Genomic DNA, 27,119 nt, shown 5'->3' with positions numbered 1-27,119 from the left:
TCTTCTTGTTTTTGCTCTGCAAAGCAGCCTTTTCAAGGGTTGGCTTGGGTGACAAAATGTCTTGTGTAGGCGTGGGTTTGTCTCCCTCTCGCTCTCTCTCCCTAAGATGTGTCCGGCATAGGCCAGGGTGCCACTCGAGGCCCAAACCAATTCTGGTTATCGCTTCTCGGCCTTTTGGCTAAGATCAAGTGTAGTATCTGTTCTTATCAGTTTAATATCTGATACGTCCCCTATCTGGGGACCATATATTAAATGGATTTTTAGAACAGGGAGATGGAAAAAGAGCTTGCTCTGTCCACTCCACGCATTGACCTGGTATTGCAGTACCTCCAGGAACGGTGCACCCCTTCTTAACCCAGTTTCCAAAAGCAGAACTCGATTCACCTGATTCATATTAGCCCGATTAGCGAATTGAAATGAATTTTTATCTAACACACTTTTTACTTGCTTTATTCATCCAAATAGCAAACTCATCACCACTCAACTTCACCAACTCTGCTATGTCCCGTGCAGTATCTTGTTGTCAGTCTAATCTAGATCATGTGTAATTGAATGGAATAGATCCCTTTTGGACAAAGTGGAGTCAGATGCTGCAGTGACCACAGGTGTGAGAGGATCTACAATTGGCATCTGGTGTTATCTCTCTGCTTCCACTCCAAATAAAGTTACCTGTTGTTACCTGAACGTCAAATACTAAGAATGGGCGGCCTATGAAAGAATTAGTACTTTCATTAAGTATACTAAACCGGCTAATTGGGAATAGACAAACTGTAAAAAGCCCTCTGAGAAAGCCCCTCTCTAACCTTTGTTAGTAAGCTTTTCTGTAGCCTGCCTGTTGATGTATTTTCGGTTTGAACAGTGCACAACATGAAGAGACGGAACACTGGCGGCTTGTCACAATGCCCCCCGATGACATCACAATAGCGCTGCTGCCTAGAAAACAAGCTGCGCAGAAGAAGTTGTTCTTTGGGTGGGAGGGTGGGCTAGTGGAAGGAGGGGGCAATCTCTTTTTTTCCCGGGTGGTAGGGGGATGACAGGAGAAGGGAAGCGGGTGGTGAGAAAGGTACAGAGGGCAGGGTTTGGGGGCTGGGAAGGAAAGGGAAAAGATTAGGGTTTGGGGATGATGAAAGGGCTTTCTACGGGTAAGGATGGCAAAGGGTGGCAGTGACGGAAAGTCAGGCAACCTGTCCTGTCCGTCTTTTTGTATCGTGAATTGGAAAGACTGCAAGGGGGAGGGGAGTTGCTTGCGCCCTAAAGGAGGAGTTATTCAGATTCATTGCAGTGGGCGGCGGCTGCAAAACGCACCATTCTTCTTGTTTTTGCTCTGCAAAGCAGCCTTTTCAAGGGTTGGCTTGGGTGACAAAATGTCTTGTGTAGGCGTGGGTTTGTCTCCCTCTCGCTCTCTCTCCCTAAGATGTGTCCGGCATAGGCCAGGGTGCCACTCGAGGCCCAAACCAATTCTGGTTATCGCTTCTCGGCCTTTTGGCTAAGATCAAGTGTAGTATCTGTTCTTATCAGTTTAATATCTGATACGTCCCCTATCTGGGGACCATATATTAAATGGATTTTTAGAACAGGGAGATGGAAAAAGAGCTTGCTCTGTCCACTCCACGCATTGACCTGGTATTGCAGTACCTCCAGGAACGGTGCACCCCTTCTTAACCCAGTTTCCAAAAGCAGAACTCGATTCACCTGATTCATATTAGCCCGATTAGCGAATTGAAATGAATTTTTATCTAACACACTTTTTACTTGCTTTATTCATCCAAATAGCAAACTCATCACCACTCAACTTCACCAACTCTGCTATGTCCCGTGCAGTATCTTGTTGTCAGTCTAATCTAGATCATGTGTAATTGAATGGAATAGATCCCTTTTGGACAAAGTGGAGTCAGATGCTGCAGTGACCACAGGTGTGAGAGGATCTACAATTGGCATCTGGTGTTATCTCTCTGCTTCCACTCCAAATAAAGTTACCTGTTGTTACCTGAACGTCAAATACTAAGAATGGGCGGCCTATGAAAGAATTAGTACTTTCATTAAGTATACTAAACCGGCTAATTGGGAATAGACAAACTGTAAAAAGCCCTCTGAGAAAGCCCCTCTCTAACCTTTGTTAGTAAGCTTTTCTGTAGCCTGCCTGTTGATGTATTTTCGGTTTGAACAGTGCACAACATGAAGAGACGGAACACTGGCGGCTTGTCACAATGCCCCCCGATGACATCACAATAGCGCTGCTGCCTAGAAAACAAGCTGCGCAGAAGAAGTTGTTCTTTGGGTGGGAGGGTGGGCTAGTGGAAGGAGGGGGCAATCTCTTTTTTTCCCGGGTGGTAGGGGGATGACAGGAGAAGGGAAGCGGGTGGTGAGAAAGGTACAGAGGGCAGGGTTTGGGGGCTGGGAAGGAAAGGGAAAAGATTAGGGTTTGGGGATGATGAAAGGGCTTTCTACGGGTAAGGATGGCAAAGGGTGGCAGTGACGGAAAGTCAGGCAACCTGTCCTGTCCGTCTTTTTGTATCGTGAATTGGAAAGACTGCAAGGGGGAGGGGAGTTGCTTGCGCCCTAAAGGAGGAGTTATTCAGATTCATTGCAGTGGGCGGCGGCTGCAAAACGCACCATTCTTCTTGTTTTTGCTCTGCAAAGCAGCCTTTTCAAGGGTTGGCTTGGGTGACAAAATGTCTTGTGTAGGCGTGGGTTTGTCTCCCTCTCGCTCTCTCTCCCTAAGATGTGTCCGGCATAGGCCAGGGTGCCACTCGAGGCCCAAACCAATTCTGGTTATCGCTTCTCGGCCTTTTGGCTAAGATCAAGTGTAGTATCTGTTCTTATCAGTTTAATATCTGATACGTCCCCTATCTGGGGACCATATATTAAATGGATTTTTAGAACAGGGAGATGGAAAAAGAGCTTGCTCTGTCCACTCCACGCATTGACCTGGTATTGCAGTACCTCCAGGAACGGTGCACCCCTTCTTAACCCAGTTTCCAAAAGCAGAACTCGATTCACCTGATTCATATTAGCCCGATTAGCGAATTGAAATGAATTTTTATCTAACACACTTTTTACTTGCTTTATTCATCCAAATAGCAAACTCATCACCACTCAACTTCACCAACTCTGCTATGTCCCGTGCAGTATCTTGTTGTCAGTCTAATCTAGATCATGTGTAATTGAATGGAATAGATCCCTTTTGGACAAAGTGGAGTCAGATGCTGCAGTGACCACAGGTGTGAGAGGATCTACAATTGGCATCTGGTGTTATCTCTCTGCTTCCACTCCAAATAAAGTTACCTGTTGTTACCTGAACGTCAAATACTAAGAATGGGCGGCCTATGAAAGAATTAGTACTTTCATTAAGTATACTAAACCGGCTAATTGGGAATAGACAAACTGTAAAAAGCCCTCTGAGAAAGCCCCTCTCTAACCTTTGTTAGTAAGCTTTTCTGTAGCCTGCCTGTTGATGTATTTTCGGTTTGAACAGTGCACAACATGAAGAGACGGAACACTGGCGGCTTGTCACAATGCCCCCCGATGACATCACAATAGCGCTGCTGCCTAGAAAACAAGCTGCGCAGAAGAAGTTGTTCTTTGGGTGGGAGGGTGGGCTAGTGGAAGGAGGGGGCAATCTCTTTTTTTCCCGGGTGGTAGGGGGATGACAGGAGAAGGGAAGCGGGTGGTGAGAAAGGTACAGAGGGCAGGGTTTGGGCGCTGGGAAGGAAAGGGAAAAGATTAGGGTTTGGGGATGATGAAAGGGCTTTCTACGGGTAAGGATGGCAAAGGGTGGCAGTGACGGAAAGTCAGGCAACCTGTCCTGTCCGTCTTTTTGTATCGTGAATTGGAAAGACTGCAAGGGGGAGGGGAGTTGCTTGCGCCCTAAAGGAGGAGTTATTCAGATTCATTGCAGTGGGCGGCGGCTGCAAAACGCACCATTCTTCTTGTTTTTGCTCTGCAAAGCAGCCTTTTCAAGGGTTGGCTTGGGTGACAAAATGTCTTGTGTAGGCGTGGGTTTGTCTCCCTCTCGCTCTCTCTCCCTAAGATGTGTCCGGCATAGGCCAGGGTGCCACTCGAGGCCCAAACCAATTCTGGTTATCGCTTCTCGGCCTTTTGGCTAAGATCAAGTGTAGTATCTGTTCTTATCAGTTTAATATCTGATACGTCCCCTATCTGGGGACCATATATTAAATGGATTTTTAGAACAGGGAGATGGAAAAAGAGCTTGCTCTGTCCACTCCACGCATTGACCTGGTATTGCAGTACCTCCAGGAACGGTGCACCCCTTCTTAACCCAGTTTCCAAAAGCAGAACTCGATTCACCTGATTCATATTAGCCCGATTAGCGAATTGAAATGAATTTTTATCTAACACACTTTTTACTTGCTTTATTCATCCAAATAGCAAACTCATCACCACTCAACTTCACCAACTCTGCTATGTCCCGTGCAGTATCTTGTTGTCAGTCTAATCTAGATCATGTGTAATTGAATGGAATAGATCCCTTTTGGACAAAGTGGAGTCAGATGCTGCAGTGACCACAGGTGTGAGAGGATCTACAATTGGCATCTGGTGTTATCTCTCTGCTTCCACTCCAAATAAAGTTACCTGTTGTTACCTGAACGTCAAATACTAAGAATGGGCGGCCTATGAAAGAATTAGTACTTTCATTAAGTATACTAAACCGGCTAATTGGGAATAGACAAACTGTAAAAAGCCCTCTGAGAAAGCCCCTCTCTAACCTTTGTTAGTAAGCTTTTCTGTAGCCTGCCTGTTGATGTATTTTCGGTTTGAACAGTGCACAACATGAAGAGACGGAACACTGGCGGCTTGTCACAATGCCCCCCGATGACATCACAATAGCGCTGCTGCCTAGAAAACAAGCTGCGCAGAAGAAGTTGTTCTTTGGGTGGGAGGGTGGGCTAGTGGAAGGAGGGGGCAATCTCTTTTTTTCCCGGGTGGTAGGGGGATGACAGGAGAAGGGAAGCGGGTGGTGAGAAAGGTACAGAGGGCAGGGTTTGGGGGCTGGGAAGGAAAGGGAAAAGATTAGGGTTTGGGGATGATGAAAGGGCTTTCTACGGGTAAGGATGGCAAAGGGTGGCAGTGACGGAAAGTCAGGCAACCTGTCCTGTCCGTCTTTTTGTATCGTGAATTGGAAAGACTGCAAGGGGGAGGGGAGTTGCTTGCGCCCTAAAGGAGGAGTTATTCAGATTCATTGCAGTGGGCGGCGGCTGCAAAACGCACCATTCTTCTTGTTTTTGCTCTGCAAAGCAGCCTTTTCAAGGGTTGGCTTGGGTGACAAAATGTCTTGTGTAGGCGTGGGTTTGTCTCCCTCTCGCTCTCTCTCCCTAAGATGTGTCCGGCATAGGCCAGGGTGCCACTCGAGGCCCAAACCAATTCTGGTTATCGCTTCTCGGCCTTTTGGCTAAGATCAAGTGTAGTATCTGTTCTTATCAGTTTAATATCTGATACGTCCCCTATCTGGGGACCATATATTAAATGGATTTTTAGAACAGGGAGATGGAAAAAGAGCTTGCTCTGTCCACTCCACGCATTGACCTGGTATTGCAGTACCTCCAGGAACGGTGCACCCCTTCTTAACCCAGTTTCCAAAAGCAGAACTCGATTCACCTGATTCATATTAGCCCGATTAGCGAATTGAAATGAATTTTTATCTAACACACTTTTTACTTGCTTTATTCATCCAAATAGCAAACTCATCACCACTCAACTTCACCAACTCTGCTATGTCCCGTGCAGTATCTTGTTGTCAGTCTAATCTAGATCATGTGTAATTGAATGGAATAGATCCCTTTTGGACAAAGTGGAGTCAGATGCTGCAGTGACCACAGGTGTGAGAGGATCTACAATTGGCATCTGGTGTTATCTCTCTGCTTCCACTCCAAATAAAGTTACCTGTTGTTACCTGAACGTCAAATACTAAGAATGGGCGGCCTATGAAAGAATTAGTACTTTCATTAAGTATACTAAACCGGCTAATTGGGAATAGACAAACTGTAAAAAGCCCTCTGAGAAAGCCCCTCTCTAACCTTTGTTAGTAAGCTTTTCTGTAGCCTGCCTGTTGATGTATTTTCGGTTTGAACAGTGCACAACATGAAGAGACGGAACACTGGCGGCTTGTCACAATGCCCCCCGATGACATCACAATAGCGCTGCTGCCTAGAAAACAAGCTGCGCAGAAGAAGTTGTTCTTTGGGTGGGAGGGTGGGCTAGTGGAAGGAGGGGGCAATCTCTTTTTTTCCCGGGTGGTAGGGGGATGACAGGAGAAGGGAAGCGGGTGGTGAGAAAGGTACAGAGGGCAGGGTTTGGGGGCTGGGAAGGAAAGGGAAAAGATTAGGGTTTGGGGATGATGAAAGGGCTTTCTACGGGTAAGGATGGCAAAGGGTGGCAGTGACGGAAAGTCAGGCAACCTGTCCTGTCCGTCTTTTTGTATCGTGAATTGGAAAGACTGCAAGGGGGAGGGGAGTTGCTTGCGCCCTAAAGGAGGAGTTATTCAGATTCATTGCAGTGGGCGGCGGCTGCAAAACGCACCATTCTTCTTGTTTTTGCTCTGCAAAGCAGCCTTTTCAAGGGTTGGCTTGGGTGACAAAATGTCTTGTGTAGGCGTGGGTTTGTCTCCCTCTCGCTCTCTCTCCCTAAGATGTGTCCGGCATAGGCCAGGGTGCCACTCGAGGCCCAAACCAATTCTGGTTATCGCTTCTCGGCCTTTTGGCTAAGATCAAGTGTAGTATCTGTTCTTATCAGTTTAATATCTGATACGTCCCCTATCTGGGGACCATATATTAAATGGATTTTTAGAACAGGGAGATGGAAAAAGAGCTTGCTCTGTCCACTCCACGCATTGACCTGGTATTGCAGTACCTCCAGGAACGGTGCATTCCTTCTTAACCCAGTTTCCAAAAGCAGAACTCGATTCACCTGATTCATATTAGCCCGATTAGCGAATTGAAATGAATTTTTATCTAACACACTTTTTACTTGCTTTATTCATCCAAATAGCAAACTCATCACCACTCAACTTCACCAACTCTGCTATGTCCCGTGCAGTATCTTGTTGTCAGTCTAATCTAGATCATGTGTAATTGAATGGAATAGATCCCTTTTGGACAAAGTGGAGTCAGATGCTGCAGTGACCACAGGTGTGAGAGGATCTACAATTGGCATCTGGTGTTATCTCTCTGCTTCCACTCCAAATAAAGTTACCTGTTGTTACCTGAACGTCAAATACTAAGAATGGGCGGCCTATGAAAGAATTAGTACTTTCATTAAGTATACTAAACCGGCTAATTGGGAATAGACAAACTGTAAAAAGCCCTCTGAGAAAGCCCCTCTCTAACCTTTGTTAGTAAGCTTTTCTGTAGCCTGCCTGTTGATGTATTTTCGGTTTGAACAGTGCACAACATGAAGAGACGGAACACTGGCGGCTTGTCACAATGCCCCCCGATGACATCACAATAGCGCTGCTGCCTAGAAAACAAGCTGCGCAGAAGAAGTTGTTCTTTGGGTGGGAGGGTGGGCTAGTGGAAGGAGGGGGCAATCTCTTTTTTTCCCGGGTGGTAGGGGGATGACAGGAGAAGGGAAGCGGGTGGTGAGAAAGGTACAGAGGGCAGGGTTTGGGGGCTGGGAAGGAAAGGGAAAAGATTAGGGTTTGGGGATGATGAAAGGGCTTTCTACGGGTAAGGATGGCAAAGGGTGGCAGTGACGGAAAGTCAGGCAACCTGTCCTGTCCGTCTTTTTGTATCGTGAATTGGAAAGACTGCAAGGGGGAGGGGAGTTGCTTGCGCCCTAAAGGAGGAGTTATTCAGATTCATTGCAGTGGGCGGCGGCTGCAAAACGCACCATTCTTCTTGTTTTTGCTCTGCAAAGCAGCCTTTTCAAGGGTTGGCTTGGGTGACAAAATGTCTTGTGTAGGCGTGGGTTTGTCTCCCTCTCGCTCTCTCTCCCTAAGATGTGTCCGGCATAGGCCAGGGTGCCACTCGAGGCCCAAACCAATTCTGGTTATCGCTTCTCGGCCTTTTGGCTAAGATCAAGTGTAGTATCTGTTCTTATCAGTTTAATATCTGATACGTCCCCTATCTGGGGACCATATATTAAATGGATTTTTAGAACAGGGAGATGGAAAAAGAGCTTGCTCTGTCCACTCCACGCATTGACCTGGTATTGCAGTACCTCCAGGAACGGTGCACCCCTTCTTAACCCAGTTTCCAAAAGCAGAACTCGATTCACCTGATTCATATTAGCCCGATTAGCGAATTGAAATGAATTTTTATCTAACACACTTTTTACTTGCTTTATTCATCCAAATAGCAAACTCATCACCACTCAACTTCACCAACTCTGCTATGTCCCGTGCAGTATCTTGTTGTCAGTCTAATCTAGATCATGTGTAATTGAATGGAATAGATCCCTTTTGGACAAAGTGGAGTCAGATGCTGCAGTGACCACAGGTGTGAGAGGATCTACAATTGGCATCTGGTGTTATCTCTCTGCTTCCACTCCAAATAAAGTTACCTGTTGTTACCTGAACGTCAAATACTAAGAATGGGCGGCCTATGAAAGAATTAGTACTTTCATTAAGTATACTAAACCGGCTAATTGGGAATAGACAAACTGTAAAAAGCCCTCTGAGAAAGCCCCTCTCTAACCTTTGTTAGTAAGCTTTTCTGTAGCCTGCCTGTTGATGTATTTTCGGTTTGAACAGTGCACAACATGAAGAGACGGAACACTGGCGGCTTGTCACAATGCCCCCCGATGACATCACAATAGCGCTGCTGCCTAGAAAACAAGCTGCGCAGAAGAAGTTGTTCTTTGGGTGGGAGGGTGGGCTAGTGGAAGGAGGGGGCAATCTCTTTTTTTCCCGGGTGGTAGGGGGATGACAGGAGAAGGGAAGCGGGTGGTGAGAAAGGTACAGAGGGCAGGGTTTGGGGGCTGGGAAGGAAAGGGAAAAGATTAGGGTTTGGGGATGATGAAAGGGCTTTCTACGGGTAAGGATGGCAAAGGGTGGCAGTGACGGAAAGTCAGGCAACCTGTCCTGTCCGTCTTTTTGTATCGTGAATTGGAAAGACTGCAAGGGGGAGGGGAGTTGCTTGCGCCCTAAAGGAGGAGTTATTCAGATTCATTGCAGTGGGCGGCGGCTGCAAAACGCACCATTCTTCTTGTTTTTGCTCTGCAAAGCAGCCTTTTCAAGGGTTGGCTTGGGTGACAAAATGTCTTGTGTAGGCGTGGGTTTGTCTCCCTCTCGCTCTCTCTCCCTAAGATGTGTCCGGCATAGGCCAGGGTGCCACTCGAGGCCCAAACCAATTCTGGTTATCGCTTCTCGGCCTTTTGGCTAAGATCAAGTGTAGTATCTGTTCTTATCAGTTTAATATCTGATACGTCCCCTATCTGGGGACCATATATTAAATGGATTTTTAGAACAGGGAGATGGAAAAAGAGCTTGCTCTGTCCACTCCACGCATTGACCTGGTATTGCAGTACCTCCAGGAACGGTGCACCCCTTCTTAACCCAGTTTCCAAAAGCAGAACTCGATTCACCTGATTCATATTAGCCCGATTAGCGAATTGAAATGAATTTTTATCTAACACACTTTTTACTTGCTTTATTCATCCAAATAGCAAACTCATCACCACTCAACTTCACCAACTCTGCTATGTCCCGTGCAGTATCTTGTTGTCAGTCTAATCTAGATCATGTGTAATTGAATGGAATAGATCCCTTTTGGACAAAGTGGAGTCAGATGCTGCAGTGACCACAGGTGTGAGAGGATCTACAATTGGCATCTGGTGTTATCTCTCTGCTTCCACTCCAAATAAAGTTACCTGTTGTTACCTGAACGTCAAATACTAAGAATGGGCGGCCTATGAAAGAATTAGTACTTTCATTAAGTATACTAAACCGGCTAATTGGGAATAGACAAACTGTAAAAAGCCCTCTGAGAAAGCCCCTCTCTAACCTTTGTTAGTAAGCTTTTCTGTAGCCTGCCTGTTGATGTATTTTCGGTTTGAACAGTGCACAACATGAAGAGACGGAACACTGGCGGCTTGTCACAATGCCCCCCGATGACATCACAATAGCGCTGCTGCCTAGAAAACAAGCTGCGCAGAAGAAGTTGTTCTTTGGGTGGGAGGGTGGGCTAGTGGAAGGAGGGGGCAATCTCTTTTTTTCCCGGGTGGTAGGGGGATGACAGGAGAAGGGAAGCGGGTGGTGAGAAAGGTACAGAGGGCAGGGTTTGGGGGCTGGGAAGGAAAGGGAAAAGATTAGGGTTTGGGGATGATGAAAGGGCTTTCTACGGGTAAGGATGGCAAAGGGTGGCAGTGACGGAAAGTCAGGCAACCTGTCCTGTCCGTCTTTTTGTATCGTGAATTGGAAAGACTGCAAGGGGGAGGGGAGTTGCTTGCGCCCTAAAGGAGGAGTTATTCAGATTCATTGCAGTGGGCGGCGGCTGCAAAACGCACCATTCTTCTTGTTTTTGCTCTGCAAAGCAGCCTTTTCAAGGGTTGGCTTGGGTGACAAAATGTCTTGTGTAGGCGTGGGTTTGTCTCCCTCTCGCTCTCTCTCCCTAAGATGTGTCCGGCATAGGCCAGGGTGCCACTCGAGGCCCAAACCAATTCTGGTTATCGCTTCTCGGCCTTTTGGCTAAGATCAAGTGTAGTCCCTTCATTGGGTTTGCCTTGGTCTTGGCTGGGAGGGGCCCGGGCTTGCACAACCGCCGGCCTCGGGGATTGTTGCGCCTTTTGGTGCTTACGTCCCCTTATGGCTGGTGGTTCCTGGGCTCGGGAGGCGATCACCTGCGGCACTGCGCTTTTGTGTGGTGGCCGATGACCGTTTTCTGAAATTTGCGGATGAAATCTCATCTGTTCTTATCAGTTTAATATCTGATACGTCCCCTATCTGGGGACCATATATTAAATGGATTTTTAGAACAGGGAGATGGAAAAAGAGCTTGCTCTGTCCACTCCACGCATTGACCTGGTATTGCAGTACCTCCAGGAACGGTGCACCCCTTCTTAACCCAGTTTCCAAAAGCAGAACTCGATTCACCTGATTCATATTAGCCCGATTAGCGAATTGAAATGAATTTTTATCTAACACACTTTTTACTTGCTTTATTCATCCAAATAGCAAACTCATCACCACTCAACTTCACCAACTCTGCTATGTCCCGTGCAGTATCTTGTTGTCAGTCTAATCTAGATCATGTGTAATTGAATGGAATAGATCCCTTTTGGACAAAGTGGAGTCAGATGCTGCAGTGACCACAGGTGTGAGAGGATCTACAATTGGCATCTGGTGTTATCTCTCTGCTTCCACTCCAAATAAAGTTACCTGTTGTTACCTGAACGTCAAATACTAAGAATGGGCGGCCTATGAAAGAATTAGTACTTTCATTAAGTATACTAAACCGGCTAATTGGGAATAGACAAACTGTAAAAAGCCCTCTGAGAAAGCCCCTCTCTAACCTTTGTTAGTAAGCTTTTCTGTAGCCTGCCTGTTGATGTATTTTCGGTTTGAACAGTGCACAACATGAAGAGACGGAACACTGGCGGCTTGTCACAATGCCCCCCGATGACATCACAATAGCGCTGCTGCCTAGAAAACAAGCTGCGCAGAAGAAGTTGTTCTTTGGGTGGGAGGGTGGGCTAGTGGAAGGAGGGGGCAATCTCTTTTTTTCCCGGGTGGTAGGGGGATGACAGGAGAAGGGAAGCGGGTGGTGAGAAAGGTACAGAGGGCAGGGTTTGGGGGCTGGGAAGGAAAGGGAAAAGATTAGGGTTTGGGGATGATGAAAGGGCTTTCTACGGGTAAGGATGGCAAAGGGTGGCAGTGACGGAAAGTCAGGCAACCTGTCCTGTCCGTCTTTTTGTATCGTGAATTGGAAAGACTGCAAGGGGGAGGGGAGTTGCTTGCGCCCTAAAGGAGGAGTTATTCAGATTCATTGCAGTGGGCGGCGGCTGCAAAACGCACCATTCTTCTTGTTTTTGCTCTGCAAAGCAGCCTTTTCAAGGGTTGGCTTGGGTGACAAAATGTCTTGTGTAGGCGTGGGTTTGTCTCCCTCTCGCTCTCTCTCCCTAAGATGTGTCCGGCATAGGCCAGGGTGCCACTCGAGGCCCAAACCAATTCTGGTTATCGCTTCTCGGCCTTTTGGCTAAGATCAAGTGTAGTATCTGTTCTTATCAGTTTAATATCTGATACGTCCCCTATCTGGGGACCATATATTAAATGGATTTTTAGAACAGGGAGATGGAAAAAGAGCTTGCTCTGTCCACTCCACGCATTGACCTGGTATTGCAGTACCTCCAGGAACGGTGCACCCCTTCTTAACCCAGTTTCCAAAAGCAGAACTCGATTCACCTGATTCATATTAGCCCGATTAGCGAATTGAAATGAATTTTTATCTAACACACTTTTTACTTGCTTTATTCATCCAAATAGCAAACTCATCACCACTCAACTTCACCAACTCTGCTATGTCCCGTGCAGTATCTTGTTGTCAGTCTAATCTAGATCATGTGTAATTGAATGGAATAGATCTCTTTTGGACAAAGTGGAGTCAGATGCTGCAGTGACCACAGGTGTGAGAGGATCTACAATTGGCATCTGGTGTTATCTCTCTGCTTCCACTCCAAATAAAGTTACCTGTTGTTACCTGAACGTCAAATACTAAGAATGGGCGGCCTATGAAAGAATTAGTACTTTCATTAAGTATACTAAACCGGCTAATTGGGAATAGACAAACTGTAAAAAGCCCTCTGAGAAAGCCCCTCTCTAACCTTTGTTAGTAAGCTTTTCTGTAGCCTGCCTGTTGATGTATTTTCGGTTTGAACAGTGCACAACATGAAGAGACGGAACACTGGCGGCTTGTCACAATGCCCCCCGATGACATCACAATAGCGCTGCTGCCTAGAAAACAAGCTGCGCAGAAGAAGTTGTTCTTTGGGTGGGAGGGTGGGCTAGTGGAAGGAGGGGGCAATCTCTTTTTTTCCCGGGTGGTAGGGGGATGACAGGAGAAGGGAAGCGGGTGGTGAGAAAGGTACAGAGGGCAGGGTTTGGGGGCTGGGAAGGAAAGGGAAAAGATTAGGGTTTGGGGATGATGAAAGGGCTTTCTACGGGTAAGGATGGCAAAGGGTGGCAGTGACGGAAAGTCAGGCAACCTGTCCTGTCCGTCTTTTTGTATCGTGAATTGGAAAGACTGCAAGGGGGAGGGGAGTTGCTTGCGCCCTAAAGGAGGAGTTATTCAGATTCATTGCAGTGGGCGGCGGCTGCAAAACGCACCATTCTTCTTGTTTTTGCTCTGCAAAGCAGCCTTTTCAAGGGTTGGCTTGGGTGACAAAATGTCTTGTGTAGGCGTGGGTTTGTCTCCCTCTCGCTCTCTCTCCCTAAGATGTGTCCGGCATAGGCCAGGGTGCCACTCGAGGCCCAAACCAATTCTGGTTATCGCTTCTCGGCCTTTTGGCTAAGATCAAGTGTAGTATCTGTTCTTATCAGTTTAATATCTGATACGTCCCCTATCTGGGGACCATATATTAAATGGATTTTTAGAACAGGGAGATGGAAAAAGAGCTTGCTCTGTCCACTCCACGCATTGACCTGGTATTGCAGTACCTCCAGGAACGGTGCACCCCTTCTTAACCCAGTTTCCAAAAGCAGAACTCGATTCACCTGATTCATATTAGCCCGATTAGCGAATTGAAATGAATTTTTATCTAACACACTTTTTACTTGCTTTATTCATCCAAATAGCAAACTCATCACCACTCAACTTCACCAACTCTGCTATGTCCCGTGCAGTATCTTGTTGTCAGTCTAATCTAGATCATGTGTAATTGAATGGAATAGATCCCTTTTGGACAAAGTGGAGTCAGATGCTGCAGTGACCACAGGTGTGAGAGGATCTACAATTGGCATCTGGTGTTATCTCTCTGCTTCCACTCCAAATAAAGTTACCTGTTGTTACCTGAACGTCAAATACTAAGAATGGGCGGCCTATGAAAGAATTAGTACTTTCATTAAGTATACTAAACCGGCTAATTGGGAATAGACAAACTGTAAAAAGCCCTCTGAGAAAGCCCCTCTCTAACCTTTGTTAGTAAGCTTTTCTGTAGCCTGCCTGTTGATGTATTTTCGGTTTGAACAGTGCACAACATGAAGAGACGGAACACTGGCGGCTTGTCACAATGCCCCCCGATGACATCACAATAGCGCTGCTGCCTAGAAAACAAGCTGCGCAGAAGAAGTTGTTCTTTGGGTGGGAGGGTGGGCTAGTGGAAGGAGGGGGCAATCTCTTTTTTTCCCGGGTGGTAGGAGGATGACAGGAGAAGGGAAGCGGGTGGTGAGAAAGGTACAGAGGGCAGGGTTTGGGGGCTGGGAAGGAAAGGGAAAAGATTAGGGTTTGGGGATGATGAAAGGGCTTTCTACGGGTAAGGATGGCAAAGGGTGGCAGTGACGGAAAGTCAGGCAACCTGTCCTGTCCGTCTTTTTGTATCGTGAATTGGAAAGACTGCAAGGGGGAGGGGAGTTGCTTGCGCCCTAAAGGAGGAGTTATTCAGATTCATTGCAGTGGGCGGCGGCTGCAAAACGCACCATTCTTCTTGTTTTTGCTCTGCAAAGCAGCCTTTTCAAGGGTTGGCTTGGGTGACAAAATGTCTTGTGTAGGCGTGGGTTTGTCTCCCTCTCGCTCTCTCTCCCTAAGATGTGTCCGGCATAGGCCAGGGTGCCACTCGAGGCCCAAACCAATTCTGGTTATCGCTTCTCGGCCTTTTGGCTAAGATCAAGTGTAGTATCTGTTCTTATCAGTTTAATATCTGATACGTCCCCTATCTGGGGACCATATATTAAATGGATTTTTAGAACAGGGAGATGGAAAAAGAGCTTGCTCTGTCCACTCCACGCATTGACCTGGTATTGCAGTACCTCCAGGAACGGTGCACCCCTTCTTAACCCAGTTTCCAAAAGCAGAACTCGATTCACCTGATTCATATTAGCCCGATTAGCGAATTGAAATGAATTTTTATCTAACACACTTTTTACTTGCTTTATTCATCCAAATAGCAAACTCATCACCACTCAACTTCACCAACTCTGCTATGTCCCGTGCAGTATCTTGTTGTCAGTCTAATCTAGATCATGTGTAATTGAATGGAATAGATCCCTTTTGGACAAAGTGGAGTCAGATGCTGCAGTGACCACAGGTGTGAGAGGATCTACAATTGGCATCTGGTGTTATCTCTCTGCTTCCACTCCAAATAAAGTTACCTGTTGTTACCTGAACGTCAAATACTAAGAATGGGCGGCCTATGAAAGAATTAGTACTTTCATTAAGTATACTAAACCGGCTAATTGGGAATAGACAAACTGTAAAAAGCCCTCTGAGAAAGCCCCTCTCTAACCTTTGTTAGTAAGCTTTTCTGTAGCCTGCCTGTTGATGTATTTTCGGTTTGAACAGTGCACAACATGAAGAGACGGAACACTGGCGGCTTGTCACAATGCCCCCCGATGACATCACAATAGCGCTGCTGCCTAGAAAACAAGCTGCGCAGAAGAAGTTGTTCTTTGGGTGGGAGGGTGGGCTAGTGGAAGGAGGGGGCAATCTCTTTTTTTCCCGGGTGGTAGGGGGATGACAGGAGAAGGGAAGCGGGTGGTGAGAAAGGTACAGAGGGCAGGGTTTGGGGGCTGGGAAGGAAAGGGAAAAGATTAGGGTTTGGGGATGATGAAAGGGCTTTCTACGGGTAAGGATGGCAAAGGGTGGCAGTGACGGAAAGTCAGGCAACCTGTCCTGTCCGTCTTTTTGTATCGTGAATTGGAAAGACTGCAAGGGGGAGGGGAGTTGCTTGCGCCCTAAAGGAGGAGTTATTCAGATTCATTGCAGTGGGCGGCGGCTGCAAAACGCACCATTCGTCTTGTTTTTGCTCTGCAAAGCAGCCTTTTCAAGGGTTGGCTTGGGTGACAAAATGTCTTGTGTAGGCGTGGGTTTGTCTCCCTCTCGCTCTCTCTCCCTAAGATGTGTCCGGCATAGGCCAGGGTGCCACTCGAGGCCCAAACCAATTCTGGTTATCGCTTCTCGGCCTTTTGGCTAAGATCAAGTGTAGTATCTGTTCTTATCAGTTTAATATCTGATACGTCCCCTATCTGGGGACCATATATTAAATGGATTTTTAGAACAGGGAGATGGAAAAAGAGCTTGCTCTGTCCACTCCACGCATTGACCTGGTATTGCAGTACCTCCAGGAACGGTGCACCCCTTCTTAACCCAGTTTCCAAAAGCAGAACTCGATTCACCTGATTCATATTAGCCCGATTAGCGAATTGAAATGAATTTTTATCTAACACACTTCTTACTTGCTTTATTCATCCAAATAGCAAACTCATCACCACTCAACTTCACCAACTCTGCTATGTCCCGTGCAGTATCTTGTTGTCAGTCTAATCTAGATCATGTGTAATTGAATGGAATAGATCCCTTTTGGACAAAGTGGAGTCAGATGCTGCAGTGACCACAGGTGTGAGAGGATCTACAATTGGCATCTGGTGTTATCTCTCTGCTTCCACTCCAAATAAAGTTACCTGTTGTTACCTGAACGTCAAATACTAAGAATGGGCGGCCTATGAAAGAATTAGTACTTTCATTAAGTATACTAAACCGGCTAATTGGGAATAGACAAACTGTAAAAAGCCCTCTGAGAAAGCCCCTCTCTAACCTTTGTTAGTAAGCTTTTCTGTAGCCTGCCTGTTGATGTATTTTCGGTTTGAACAGTGCACAACATGAAGAGACGGAACACTGGCGGCTTGTCACAATGCCCCCCGATGACATCACAATAGCGCTGCTGCCTAGAAAACAAGCTGCGCAGAAGAAGTTGTTCTTTGGGTGGGAGGGTGGGCTAGTGGAAGGAGGGGGCAATCTCTTTTTTTCCCGGGTGGTAGGGGGATGACAGGAGAAGGGAAGCGGGTGGTGAGAAAGGTACAGAGGGCAGGGTTTGGGGGCTGGGAAGGAAAGGGAAAAGATTAGGGTTTGGGGATGATGAAAGGGCTTTCTACGGGTAAGGATGGCAAAGGGTGGCAGTGACGGAAAGTCAGGCAACCTGTCCTGTCCGTCTTTTTGTATCGTGAATTGGAAAGACTGCAAGGGGGAGGGGAGTTGCTTGCGCCCTAAAGGAGGAGTTATTCAGATTCATTGCAGTGGGCGGCGGCTGCAAAACGCACCATTCGTCTTGTTTTTGCTCTGCAAAGCAGCCTTTTCAAGGGTTGGCTTGGGTGACAAAATGTCTTGTGTAGGCGTGGGTTTGTCTCCCTCTCGCTCTCTCTCCCTAAGATGTGTCCGGCATAGGCCAGGGTGCCACTCGAGGCCCAAACCAATTCTGGTTATCGCTTCTCGGCCTTTTGGCTAAGATCAAGTGTAGTATCTGTTCTTATCAGTTTAATATCTGATACGTCCCCTATCTGGGGACCATATATTAAATGGATTTTTAGAACAGGGAGATGGAAAAAGAGCTTGCTCTGTCCACTCCACGCATTGACCTGGTATTGCAGTACCTCCAGGAACGGTGCACCCCTTCTTAACCCAGTTTCCAAAAGCAGAACTCGATTCACCTGATTCATATTAGCCCGATTAGCGAATTGAAATGAATTTTTATCTAACACACTTCTTACTTGCTTTATTCATCCAAATAGCAAACTCATCACCACTCAACTTCACCAACTCTGCTATGTCCCGTGCAGTATCTTGTTGTCAGTCTAATCTAGATCATGTGTAATTGAATGGAATAGATCCCTTTTGGACAAAGTGGAGTCAGATGCTGCAGTGACCACAGGTGTGAGAGGATCTACAATTGGCATCTGGTGTTATCTCTCTGCTTCCACTCCAAATAAAGTTACCTGTTGTTACCTGAACGTCAAATACTAAGAATGGGCGGCCTATGAAAGAATTAGTACTTTCATTAAGTATACTAAACCGGCTAATTGGGAATAGACAAACTGTAAAAAGCCCTCTGAGAAAGCCCCTCTCTAACCTTTGTTAGTAAGCTTTTCTGTAGCCTGCCTGTTGATGTATTTTCGGTTTGAACAGTGCACAACATGAAGAGACGGAACACTGGCGGCTTGTCACAATGCCCCCCGATGACATCACAATAGCGCTGCTGCCTAGAAAACAAGCTGCGCAGAAGAAGTTGTTCTTTGGGTGGGAGGGTGGGCTAGTGGAAGGAGGGGGCAATCTCTTTTTTTCCCGGGTGGTAGGGGGATGACAGGAGAAGGGAAGCGGGTGGTGAGAAAGGTACAGAGGGCAGGGTTTGGGGGCTGGGAAGGAAAGGGAAAAGATTAGGGTTTGGGGATGATGAAAGGGCTTTCTACGGGTAAGGATGGCAAAGGGTGGCAGTGACGGAAAGTCAGGCAACCTGTCCTGTCCGTCTTTTTGTATCGTGAATTGGAAAGACTGCAAGGGGGAGGGGAGTTGCTTGCGCCCTAAAGGAGGAGTTATTCAGATTCATTGCAGTGGGCGGCGGCTGCAAAACGCACCATTCTTCTTGTTTTTGCTCTGCAAAGCAGCCTTTTCAAGGGTTGGCTTGGGTGACAAAATGTCTTGTGTAGGCGTGGGTTTGTCTCCCTCTCGCTCTCTCTCCCTAAGATGTGTCCGGCATAGGCCAGGGTGCCACTCGAGGCCCAAACCAATTCTGGTTATCGCTTCTCGGCCTTTTGGCTAAGATCAAGTGTAGTATCTGTTCTTATCAGTTTAATATCTGATACGTCCCCTATCTGGGGACCATATATTAAATGGATTTTTAGAACAGGGAGATGGAAAAAGAGCTTGCTCTGTCCACTCCACGCATTGACCTGGTATTGCAGTACCTCCAGGAACGGTGCACCCCTTCTTAACCCAGTTTCCAAAAGCAGAACTCGATTCACCTGATTCATATTAGCCCGATTAGCGAATTGAAATGAATTTTTATCTAACACACTTTTTACTTGCTTTATTCATCCAAATAGCAAACTCATCACCACTCAACTTCACCAACTCTGCTATGTCCCGTGCAGTATCTTGTTGTCAGTCTAATCTAGATCATGTGTAATTGAATGGAATAGATCCCTTTTGGACAAAGTGGAGTCAGATGCTGCAGTGACCACAGGTGTGAGAGGATCTACAATTGGCATCTGGTGTTATCTCTCTGCTTCCACTCCAAATAAAGTTACCTGTTGTTACCTGAACGTCAAATACTAAGAATGGGCGGCCTATGAAAGAATTAGTACTTTCATTAAGTATACTAAACCGGCTAATTGGGAATAGACAAACTGTAAAAAGCCCTCTGAGAAAGCCCCTCTCTAACCTTTGTTAGTAAGCTTTTCTGTAGCCTGCCTGTTGATGTATTTTCGGTTTGAACAGTGCACAACATGAAGAGACGGAACACTGGCGGCTTGTCACAATGCCCCCCGATGACATCACAATAGCGCTGCTGCCTAGAAAACAAGCTGCGCAGAAGAAGTTGTTCTTTGGGTGGGAGGGTGGGCTAGTGGAAGGAGGGGGCAATCTCTTTTTTTCCCGGGTGGTAGGGGGATGACAGGAGAAGGGAAGCGGGTGGTGAGAAAGGTACAGAGGGCAGGGTTTGGGGGCTGGGAAGGAAAGGGAAAAGATTAGGGTTTGGGGATGATGAAAGGGCTTTCTACGGGTAAGGATGGCAAAGGGTGGCAGTGACGGAAAGTCAGGCAACCTGTCCTGTCCGTCTTTTTGTATCGTGAATTGGAAAGACTGCAAGGGGGAGGGGAGTTGCTTGCGCCCTAAAGGAGGAGTTATTCAGATTCATTGCAGTGGGCGGCGGCTGCAAAACGCACCATTCTTCTTGTTTTTGCTCTGCAAAGCAGCCTTTTCAAGGGTTGGCTTGGGTGACAAAATGTCTTGTGTAGGCGTGGGTTTGTCTCCCTCTCGCTCTCTCTCCCTAAGATGTGTCCGGCATAGGCCAGGGTGCCACTCGAGGCCCAAACCAATTCTGGTTATCGCTTCTCGGCCTTTTGGCTAAGATCAAGTGTAGTATCTGTTCTTATCAGTTTAATATCTGATACGTCCCCTATCTGGGGACCATATATTAAATGGATTTTTAGAACAGGGAGATGGAAAAAGAGCTTGCTCTGTCCACTCCACGCATTGACCTGGTATTGCAGTACCTCCAGGAACGGTGCACCCCTTCTTAACCCAGTTTCCAAAAGCAGAACTCGATTCACCTGATTCATATTAGCCCGATTAGCGAATTGAAATGAATTTTTATCTAACACACTTTTTACTTGCTTTATTCATCCAAATAGCAAACTCATCACCACTCAACTTCACCAACTCTGCTATGTCCCGTGCAGTATCTTGTTGTCAGTCTAATCTAGATCATGTGTAATTGAATGGAATAGATCCCTTTTGGACAAAGTGGAGTCAGATGCTGCAGTGACCACAGGTGTGAGAGGATCTACAATTGGCATCTGGTGTTATCTCTCTGCTTCCACTCCAAATAAAGTTACCTGTTGTTACCTGAACGTCAAATACTAAGAATGGGCGGCCTATGAAAGAATTAGTACTTTCATTAAGTATACTAAACCGGCTAATTGGGAATAGACAAACTGTAAAAAGCCCTCTGAGAAAGCCCCTCTCTAACCTTTGTTAGTAAGCTTTTCTGTAGCCTGCCTGTTGATGTATTTTCGGTTTGAACAGTGCACAACATGAAGAGACGGAACACTGGCGGCTTGTCACAATGCCCCCCGATGACATCACAATAGCGCTGCTGCCTAGAAAACAAGCTGCGCAGAAGAAGTTGTTCTTTGGGTGGGAGGGTGGGCTAGTGGAAGGAGGGGGCAATCTCTTTTTTTCCCGGGTGGTAGGGGGATGACAGGAGAAGGGAAGCGGGTGGTGAGAAAGGTACAGAGGGCAGGGTTTGGGGGCTGGGAAGGAAAGGGAAAAGATTAGGGTTTGGGGATGATGAAAGGGCTTTCTACGGGTAAGGATGGCAAAGGGTGGCAGTGACGGAAAGTCAGGCAACCTGTCCTGTCCGTCTTTTTGTATCGTGAATTGGAAAGACTGCAAGGGGGAGGGGAGTTGCTTGCGCCCTAAAGGAGGAGTTTTTCAGATTCATTGCAGTGGGCGGCGGCTGCAAAACGCACCATTCTTCTTGTTTTTGCTCTGCAAAGCAGCCTTTTCAAGGGTTGGCTTGGGTGACAAAATGTCTTGTGTAGGCGTGGGTTTGTCTCCCTCTCGCTCTCTCTCCCTAAGATGTGTCCGGCATAGGCCAGGGTGCCACTCGAGGCCCAAACCAATTCTGGTTATCGCTTCTCGGCCTTTTGGCTAAGATCAAGTGTAGTATCTGTTCTTATCAGTTTAATATCTGATACGTCCCCTATCTGGGGACCATATATTAAATGGATTTTTAGAACAGGGAGATGGAAAAAGAGCTTGCTCTGTCCACTCCACGCATTGACCTGGTATTGCAGTACCTCCAGGAACGGTGCACCCCTTCTTAACCCAGTTTCCAAAAGCAGAACTCGATTCACCTGATTCATATTAGCCCGATTAGCGAATTGAAATGAATTTTTATCTAACACACTTTTTACTTGCTTTATTCATCCAAATAGCAAACTCATCACCACTCAACTTCACCAACTCTGCTATGTCCCGTGCAGTATCTTGTTGTCAGTCTAATCTAGATCATGTGTAATTGAATGGAATAGATCCCTTTTGGACAAAGTGGAGTCAGATGCTGCAGTGACCACAGGTGTGAGAGGATCTACAATTGGCATCTGGTGTTATCTCTCTGCTTCCACTCCAAATAAAGTTACCTGTTGTTACCTGAACGTCAAATACTAAGAATGGGCGGCCTATGAAAGAATTAGTACTTTCATTAAGTATACTAAACCGGCTAATTGGGAATAGACAAACTGTAAAAAGCCCTCTGAGAAAGCCCCTCTCTAACCTTTGTTAGTAAGCTTTTCTGTAGCCTGCCTGTTGATGTATTTTCGGTTTGAACAGTGCACAACATGAAGAGACGGAACACTGGCGGCTTGTCACAATGCCCCCCGATGACATCACAATAGCGCTGCTGCCTAGAAAACAAGCTGCGCAGAAGAAGTTGTTCTTTGGGTGGGAGGGTGGGCTAGTGGAAGGAGGGGGCAATCTCTTTTTTTCCCGGGTGGTAGGGGGATGACAGGAGAAGGGAAGCGGGTGGTGAGAAAGGTACAGAGGGCAGGGTTTGGGGGCTGGGAAGGAAAGGGAAAAGATTAGGGTTTGGGGATGATGAAAGGGCTTTCTACGGGTAAGGATGGCAAAGGGTGGCAGTGACGGAAAGTCAGGCAACCTGTCCTGTCCGTCTTTTTGTATCGTGAATTGGAAAGACTGCAAGGGGGAGGGGAGTTGCTTGCGCCCTAAAGGAGGAGTTATTCAGATTCATTGCAGTGGGCGGCGGCTGCAAAACGCACCATTCTTCTTGTTTTTGCTCTGCAAAGCAGCCTTTTCAAGGGTTGGCTTGGGTGACAAAATGTCTTGTGTAGGCGTGGGTTTGTCTCCCTCTCGCTCTCTCTCCCTAAGATGTGTCCGGCATAGGCCAGGGTGCCACTCGAGGCCCAAACCAATTCTGGTTATCGCTTCTCGGCCTTTTGACTGCGATCTGGTGTTGGTAATCCTGCTAGCATCTGGTTGTAGCACATTAGGTGTCTGGGGTACCCCGCCTTTTGGCCTTAGGTGCGGGTCCCACTCTTGTAGTGGGATCCAATCCTCTGCTGCTTTTGGGAGGTGGGCTTAGTCCCCAGACAACGAGTTGCGATCGCTCAGCTGGATTATCTTTGGATTTTCTAGTGAGTATTTTGTTGCGGAAAATCCCCCGTTGCCATGGATGCGGATCCTGGCGATATTCCCACCTATGCTCGCCTAAAGCATACGGTACGGGTATACTTCGATAAAGGAGGGAGTGATGGTCGTGGCCTTAGATATGTCGTGGGAGAGGTGCTTGAACGCACCTTCTCAGTGCGTAAACAGGAAATCTTGGCCATCCAGGACTACCCTCGACGAGGTGTGTTCGATATTACCTTTACAGGAGAGGGTATCCACCGAGATTTCTGTACTAAAACTAAGGATCCGGATGTGATTTTCCAAAAGAAACCATCCCTTAAAGGTATAACTATTGTAGAACACAAAATTGACGATGTAAAGATTCTTATTGTTAAAATTTACTCTCCTTATGTGACTGAGACTGAGATTACTTCATTCCTTAATAATTTTTTTTCCAAGGTGGTGTGTCAAGGGAAGGTAATGAATGAATGTGGCATATGGAGTAGTAAATGGAGGTATGTTGTCACTTGTATTAAGGACCCTACGGTAGCAGGAGGTATACGTTTACCTCCAGCCCGTTTTAAAATAGGTAATACGAATGGCGACCTTTTTTTTAATGGTATGCCTCCCTTTTGTCGTAAATGTAAAAAATATGGACATTCTGATTGTGATGTGACTTGTGTTTCTTGTGGAGGTAAAGATCATAAGACTGATAAATGTCCAAAAGGAAGCATATGTACTAATTGTATGTCAAACACTCACTCTTTTTTCAAATGTCCCTACAGGAATGTCTGGGGAAAATCACGAGTGGAGAAGCCCTCGGCCCCTGACCAACCCTCGGCTGGTTCGGACAGGCCTGTGGGAAGGGAGGATGGAGAGAGAGACGGAGATGAGCCAAGCAAACAAACTCAGGCTGCAGAAGGCGTCCCCGTGTCGGATGAAATGGCGAAGGAAAGGAGGGAACGGCAGGGCAGAAGGCCGGAGGCGGCCTCCGTAGAGAGGCCAGAAGTATCTGCCAAAGGCCAATCCTCGTCTTCGTGTACTCCCGGGATGACTCCCAGATGCCAGACTTCTGGACCAAAGAGACGTAAGTTGCAGGGGTCTCAGAGGGAACCTGAGGTAGTACCCCCTCCGGACCCTCCGGATGATGGTGGGAACCCAATGGCGTGTCAGCAGGAGGGAGTTACCCTACCCTCTTCAGAAATGGAGATGGGGACTGGGGTGGCTGCCTCCGTGATCCCGGAGACCCCGGTCAATGTGCTGATTACACCCGAGGCGCGTGTGCTCGATGAGACTCTCCCTGACTATTCCCTTAAAGGAGATGGGATGGAGTGTCTGGAGCAGGGAGACGGGTCAGCTGACCAGATGCAAATTACCAGTATGAGAACTCAGTCTGTCCCGGGAGGTGTGCAGCCTGAGACGTTAACCAATGGGGAGTCCTCAGATACGGACTCCTTGCAAACGGTCATCTCCGACGATCTATCCTACTCTGAAGGAGACGTCTGAACCAGCTGAGGTAAGAGTTTAGAAATATTTAATTATCCTTCTTCTTTTCTCTTATGGCAGGGGTTAAGGGTGTGTCTCTAAATGTGAGAGGGCTTAAAACACAGGCAAAAAGAGTGGCGTTGTTTGATTTTCTTACTACTCTGACTGCAACTGTATTCTTTTTACAAGAGTGTTCTATATCACACAGTTTAAATTACCATGAGTATCAGAAAGATTGGACGTATGGACCCTCAGTGTGGTCGGGGTCAAATGGGTCCAAGTCAGCAGGGGTCGCCATTCTTTTTAGGGGGAATGCGTTTATTGATTCTGTTCAAGAGATTTTACCTGGCAGAATTTTATTAGTTCAAGCTATTATTGATGGTTACAAATGGCAATTTTTAAATTTTTATGGATCCGCAGACAAGCAAGAAAGAGCTGAAATGTTAGATATGTTACCCTTATTTCTTAATGACTCTACCCCGATGGTTTTAGCAGGTGATTTTAATTGCATTCTCGGTGGTGAGAAAAGAATTTCCAGCGCAACAAGCAGAAATTATGATAAAACTTCTTTTATGCTTAGAAACATTGTGCTGGATTTTAGATTAAACGATGTTTTTAAGGAATGTAATAGAGATTTACCATTGCAGGACTGGGTAACATGGAGTAATGTTAACTGTAGCTCCAGGATTGATTTTATTTTCTGCTCAAAGTCCGTGCTGCCTTTTAAATGTGAGCTTCTAACTAATGCATTTTCTGACCATAAATTATTATCCTTTCATGTAAAACATGATGATCTTTTTAAAAAAGGGAAAGGTTCTTGGAAGTTAAATATCTCCCTTTTAGAAGACCCTCAAATTTTAACTGATTTTACTAATTTCTATTTATATTTTAAGAGAATAAGAGACCCTCGTATTCCCATCAGCAGGTGGTGGGAAAAAATGAAAAAAAATATAAAAGATTTTTTTATTAAGGCAGGAGCACAGAAGGTAAAGGAAAAGAGAGAATTTTATACCCAACTTACTACCAGGTTACAAACCTTATATAAATTAAGAAATAATGATATGGATGTGGAGAAAGATATTAGTGACCTAAAAAATGAAATCCACCACACACTAGAACAAAAAGGGAAAGAGCTTATTTTTCATGCTAAGGTTAAACATATTGAAAATAATGAAACTTGTTCGAGGTATTTTTTTAAATGTATGGTGGAAAAGCGGGTTTTTATCAACTCTATGGAAGGTGAACAAAATATAGAGGGGATTTTAGCCAAAGTGTATGAGTATTATTCTGAGCTTTTTAACACAAAAAGTATTGATAATTGTTTTACAGAAAGTATTTTAGATGATATTTCCATCAGTCTTGACCCTGTTTCACAAGAATTTTTAATACAGGACCTGAGTGAGGAAGAGGTATCAGACGCGGTGGGGAGTTTTAAGGCTGGTAAAGTACCGGGACCCGATGGCATACCTATAGAGTTTTATTCCACCTTTTATGACATTTTACAAGAGGATTTGTTTTCTGTTTTTAGTGAGGTTTTTAGAACAAAAATTCTCCCCACCTCATGGAGGAGGGGTGAGGTTTCCCTCATACATAAAATAGGAGACAAATCTAGTCTAAAAAATTGGAGACCTATCACTCTTTTAAATTGTGATTACAAAATACTGGCAAAAATATGTGCAACTAGATTGAAAAAAGTGATAGAGAATATAATTCATATAAATCAAGTGTGCGGTATACCGGGAAGGAGTGTGTGGGAAAACTTAAATTTAATCAAAGATGTGATTGATGACACAAAGTCAAGGGGGAGTCAGTTGGCGGTCCTGTCCTTAGACTTCGAGAAAGCCTTTGACAGAGTGTCACATCAGTTCCTATTTAAGGTTTTATCACGCATGGGAATACCTGAAGGATTTTTATTGTCTCTTAAAGCATTTTATCACAATTGTACAAGTAAAATTTTAGTTAATGGTTTTAAAACGAAGGAGGTGGTTTTAAACTCTGGGGTTAAACAAGGTTGCCCATTGTCCCCTTTATTATTTGTGTGTGCCCTTGAACCGTTACTTTGTGCTTTAAGGAGAGATAAACAGATCTGTGGTATCCCGTTGCCGGGGGGAGGTGGTTTGGAAGCTAAGGTAACGGGTTACATGGATGATGTGGTGGTAATTTGTAAAGATGCTCTGTCTATTAGGAAAGCGTTGAAACAGGTAGAATATTTTTGTTGTGGGTCTGGTTTTAAGGTTAATTTAAACAAAAGTGGTATTCTAAATGTGGGGAATATGACACTAAATGATATTCCAGTACCTGAATGTGAGTCTGTGAAGATTTTAGGGGTGATTTTTAATGAGACAAATAAAGGGAAAGAAAGTTGGGAGGTCATTGCACAAAAGGTGAATCAAAAGCTGTGTATGTGGAGGCTACGAAAGCTGACGATGGAGGGGAAGGTTCTGATTATAAAAATGGTCATTCTTCCTCTGTTGTTGTATTTGAGCCTTGTCTTCCCTCCTCCCACACGAATTTTTAACCAGATCATCAAAGCGTGTTTTACTTTTTTTTGGAATTCTAAGATGGAGAAATTAAAAAGAGAAGTGGTAATTAAACCTAAAGAAAAAGGTGGCAAAGATTTTCCAGATTTTAGAGCATTTGTTTATATAAGGTTTTTTGTTTTGTGTTTTAATGCCCTTTCAAAATCTAACTACTGGTCATATTTTATTCGTTTTAATACGGGTTATTTTATGAGACGTCTTGGTTGGTTTCAAACGGTTTTAAGTTCCCCGTACGCTTTTAATATGCCAGATAGTTATGTCATTTTGGAAACTATTGTTAATTCTTATGATTTGAAAGGGAAAATTGTAGAGG

At 45.8% G+C, this 27,119-nt stretch overlaps 17 non-coding genes across 17 annotated transcripts; all 17 read left to right on the top strand.

Moving 5' to 3' along the window:
* Positions 1-158: 158 nt before the first annotated feature.
* LOC142259989 (U2 spliceosomal RNA) lies at positions 159-349 on the top strand. The gene has a single exon (XR_012728328.1). It is a non-coding gene; the product is annotated as a U2 spliceosomal RNA (small nuclear RNA).
* A 1,117-nt stretch (positions 350-1,466) lies between these two features.
* Positions 1,467-1,657, top strand: LOC142259988 (U2 spliceosomal RNA). The gene has a single exon (XR_012728327.1). It is a non-coding gene; the product is annotated as a U2 spliceosomal RNA (small nuclear RNA).
* A 1,117-nt stretch (positions 1,658-2,774) lies between these two features.
* On the top strand, positions 2,775-2,965 carry LOC142259987 (U2 spliceosomal RNA). The gene has a single exon (XR_012728326.1). It is a non-coding gene; the product is annotated as a U2 spliceosomal RNA (small nuclear RNA).
* Positions 2,966-4,082: 1,117 nt separating this feature from the next.
* Positions 4,083-4,273, top strand: LOC142259986 (U2 spliceosomal RNA). Its single transcript, XR_012728325.1, has one exon. It is a non-coding gene; the product is annotated as a U2 spliceosomal RNA (small nuclear RNA).
* A 1,117-nt stretch (positions 4,274-5,390) lies between these two features.
* On the top strand, positions 5,391-5,581 carry LOC142259984 (U2 spliceosomal RNA). The gene has a single exon (XR_012728324.1). It is a non-coding gene; the product is annotated as a U2 spliceosomal RNA (small nuclear RNA).
* Positions 5,582-6,698: 1,117 nt separating this feature from the next.
* On the top strand, positions 6,699-6,889 carry LOC142260246 (U2 spliceosomal RNA). The gene has a single exon (XR_012728561.1). It is a non-coding gene; the product is annotated as a U2 spliceosomal RNA (small nuclear RNA).
* Positions 6,890-8,006: 1,117 nt separating this feature from the next.
* On the top strand, positions 8,007-8,197 carry LOC142259983 (U2 spliceosomal RNA). Its single transcript, XR_012728323.1, has one exon. It is a non-coding gene; the product is annotated as a U2 spliceosomal RNA (small nuclear RNA).
* Positions 8,198-9,314: 1,117 nt separating this feature from the next.
* Positions 9,315-9,505, top strand: LOC142259982 (U2 spliceosomal RNA). The gene has a single exon (XR_012728322.1). It is a non-coding gene; the product is annotated as a U2 spliceosomal RNA (small nuclear RNA).
* A 1,322-nt stretch (positions 9,506-10,827) lies between these two features.
* LOC142260301 (U2 spliceosomal RNA) lies at positions 10,828-11,012 on the top strand. The gene has a single exon (XR_012728608.1). It is a non-coding gene; the product is annotated as a U2 spliceosomal RNA (small nuclear RNA).
* Positions 11,013-12,129: 1,117 nt separating this feature from the next.
* Positions 12,130-12,320, top strand: LOC142259981 (U2 spliceosomal RNA). Its single transcript, XR_012728321.1, has one exon. It is a non-coding gene; the product is annotated as a U2 spliceosomal RNA (small nuclear RNA).
* Positions 12,321-13,437: 1,117 nt separating this feature from the next.
* Positions 13,438-13,628, top strand: LOC142259980 (U2 spliceosomal RNA). Its single transcript, XR_012728320.1, has one exon. It is a non-coding gene; the product is annotated as a U2 spliceosomal RNA (small nuclear RNA).
* A 1,117-nt stretch (positions 13,629-14,745) lies between these two features.
* On the top strand, positions 14,746-14,936 carry LOC142259979 (U2 spliceosomal RNA). The gene has a single exon (XR_012728319.1). It is a non-coding gene; the product is annotated as a U2 spliceosomal RNA (small nuclear RNA).
* Positions 14,937-16,053: 1,117 nt separating this feature from the next.
* On the top strand, positions 16,054-16,244 carry LOC142259977 (U2 spliceosomal RNA). Its single transcript, XR_012728317.1, has one exon. It is a non-coding gene; the product is annotated as a U2 spliceosomal RNA (small nuclear RNA).
* A 1,117-nt stretch (positions 16,245-17,361) lies between these two features.
* LOC142259976 (U2 spliceosomal RNA) lies at positions 17,362-17,552 on the top strand. The gene has a single exon (XR_012728316.1). It is a non-coding gene; the product is annotated as a U2 spliceosomal RNA (small nuclear RNA).
* Positions 17,553-18,669: 1,117 nt separating this feature from the next.
* Positions 18,670-18,860, top strand: LOC142259975 (U2 spliceosomal RNA). The gene has a single exon (XR_012728315.1). It is a non-coding gene; the product is annotated as a U2 spliceosomal RNA (small nuclear RNA).
* A 1,117-nt stretch (positions 18,861-19,977) lies between these two features.
* Positions 19,978-20,168, top strand: LOC142259973 (U2 spliceosomal RNA). The gene has a single exon (XR_012728314.1). It is a non-coding gene; the product is annotated as a U2 spliceosomal RNA (small nuclear RNA).
* Positions 20,169-21,285: 1,117 nt separating this feature from the next.
* On the top strand, positions 21,286-21,476 carry LOC142259972 (U2 spliceosomal RNA). Its single transcript, XR_012728313.1, has one exon. It is a non-coding gene; the product is annotated as a U2 spliceosomal RNA (small nuclear RNA).
* Positions 21,477-27,119: the final 5,643 nt, after the last annotated feature.

The sequence above is a fragment of the Anomaloglossus baeobatrachus genome, assembly GCF_048569485.1.
Source record: "Anomaloglossus baeobatrachus isolate aAnoBae1 chromosome 9 unlocalized genomic scaffold, aAnoBae1.hap1 SUPER_9_unloc_5, whole genome shotgun sequence".
Lineage (NCBI taxonomy): Eukaryota > Metazoa > Chordata > Amphibia > Anura > Aromobatidae > Anomaloglossus > Anomaloglossus baeobatrachus.
Note: the sequence above shows the minus strand (reverse complement) of the source record. Positions and strands in the feature narration are given on the sequence as shown.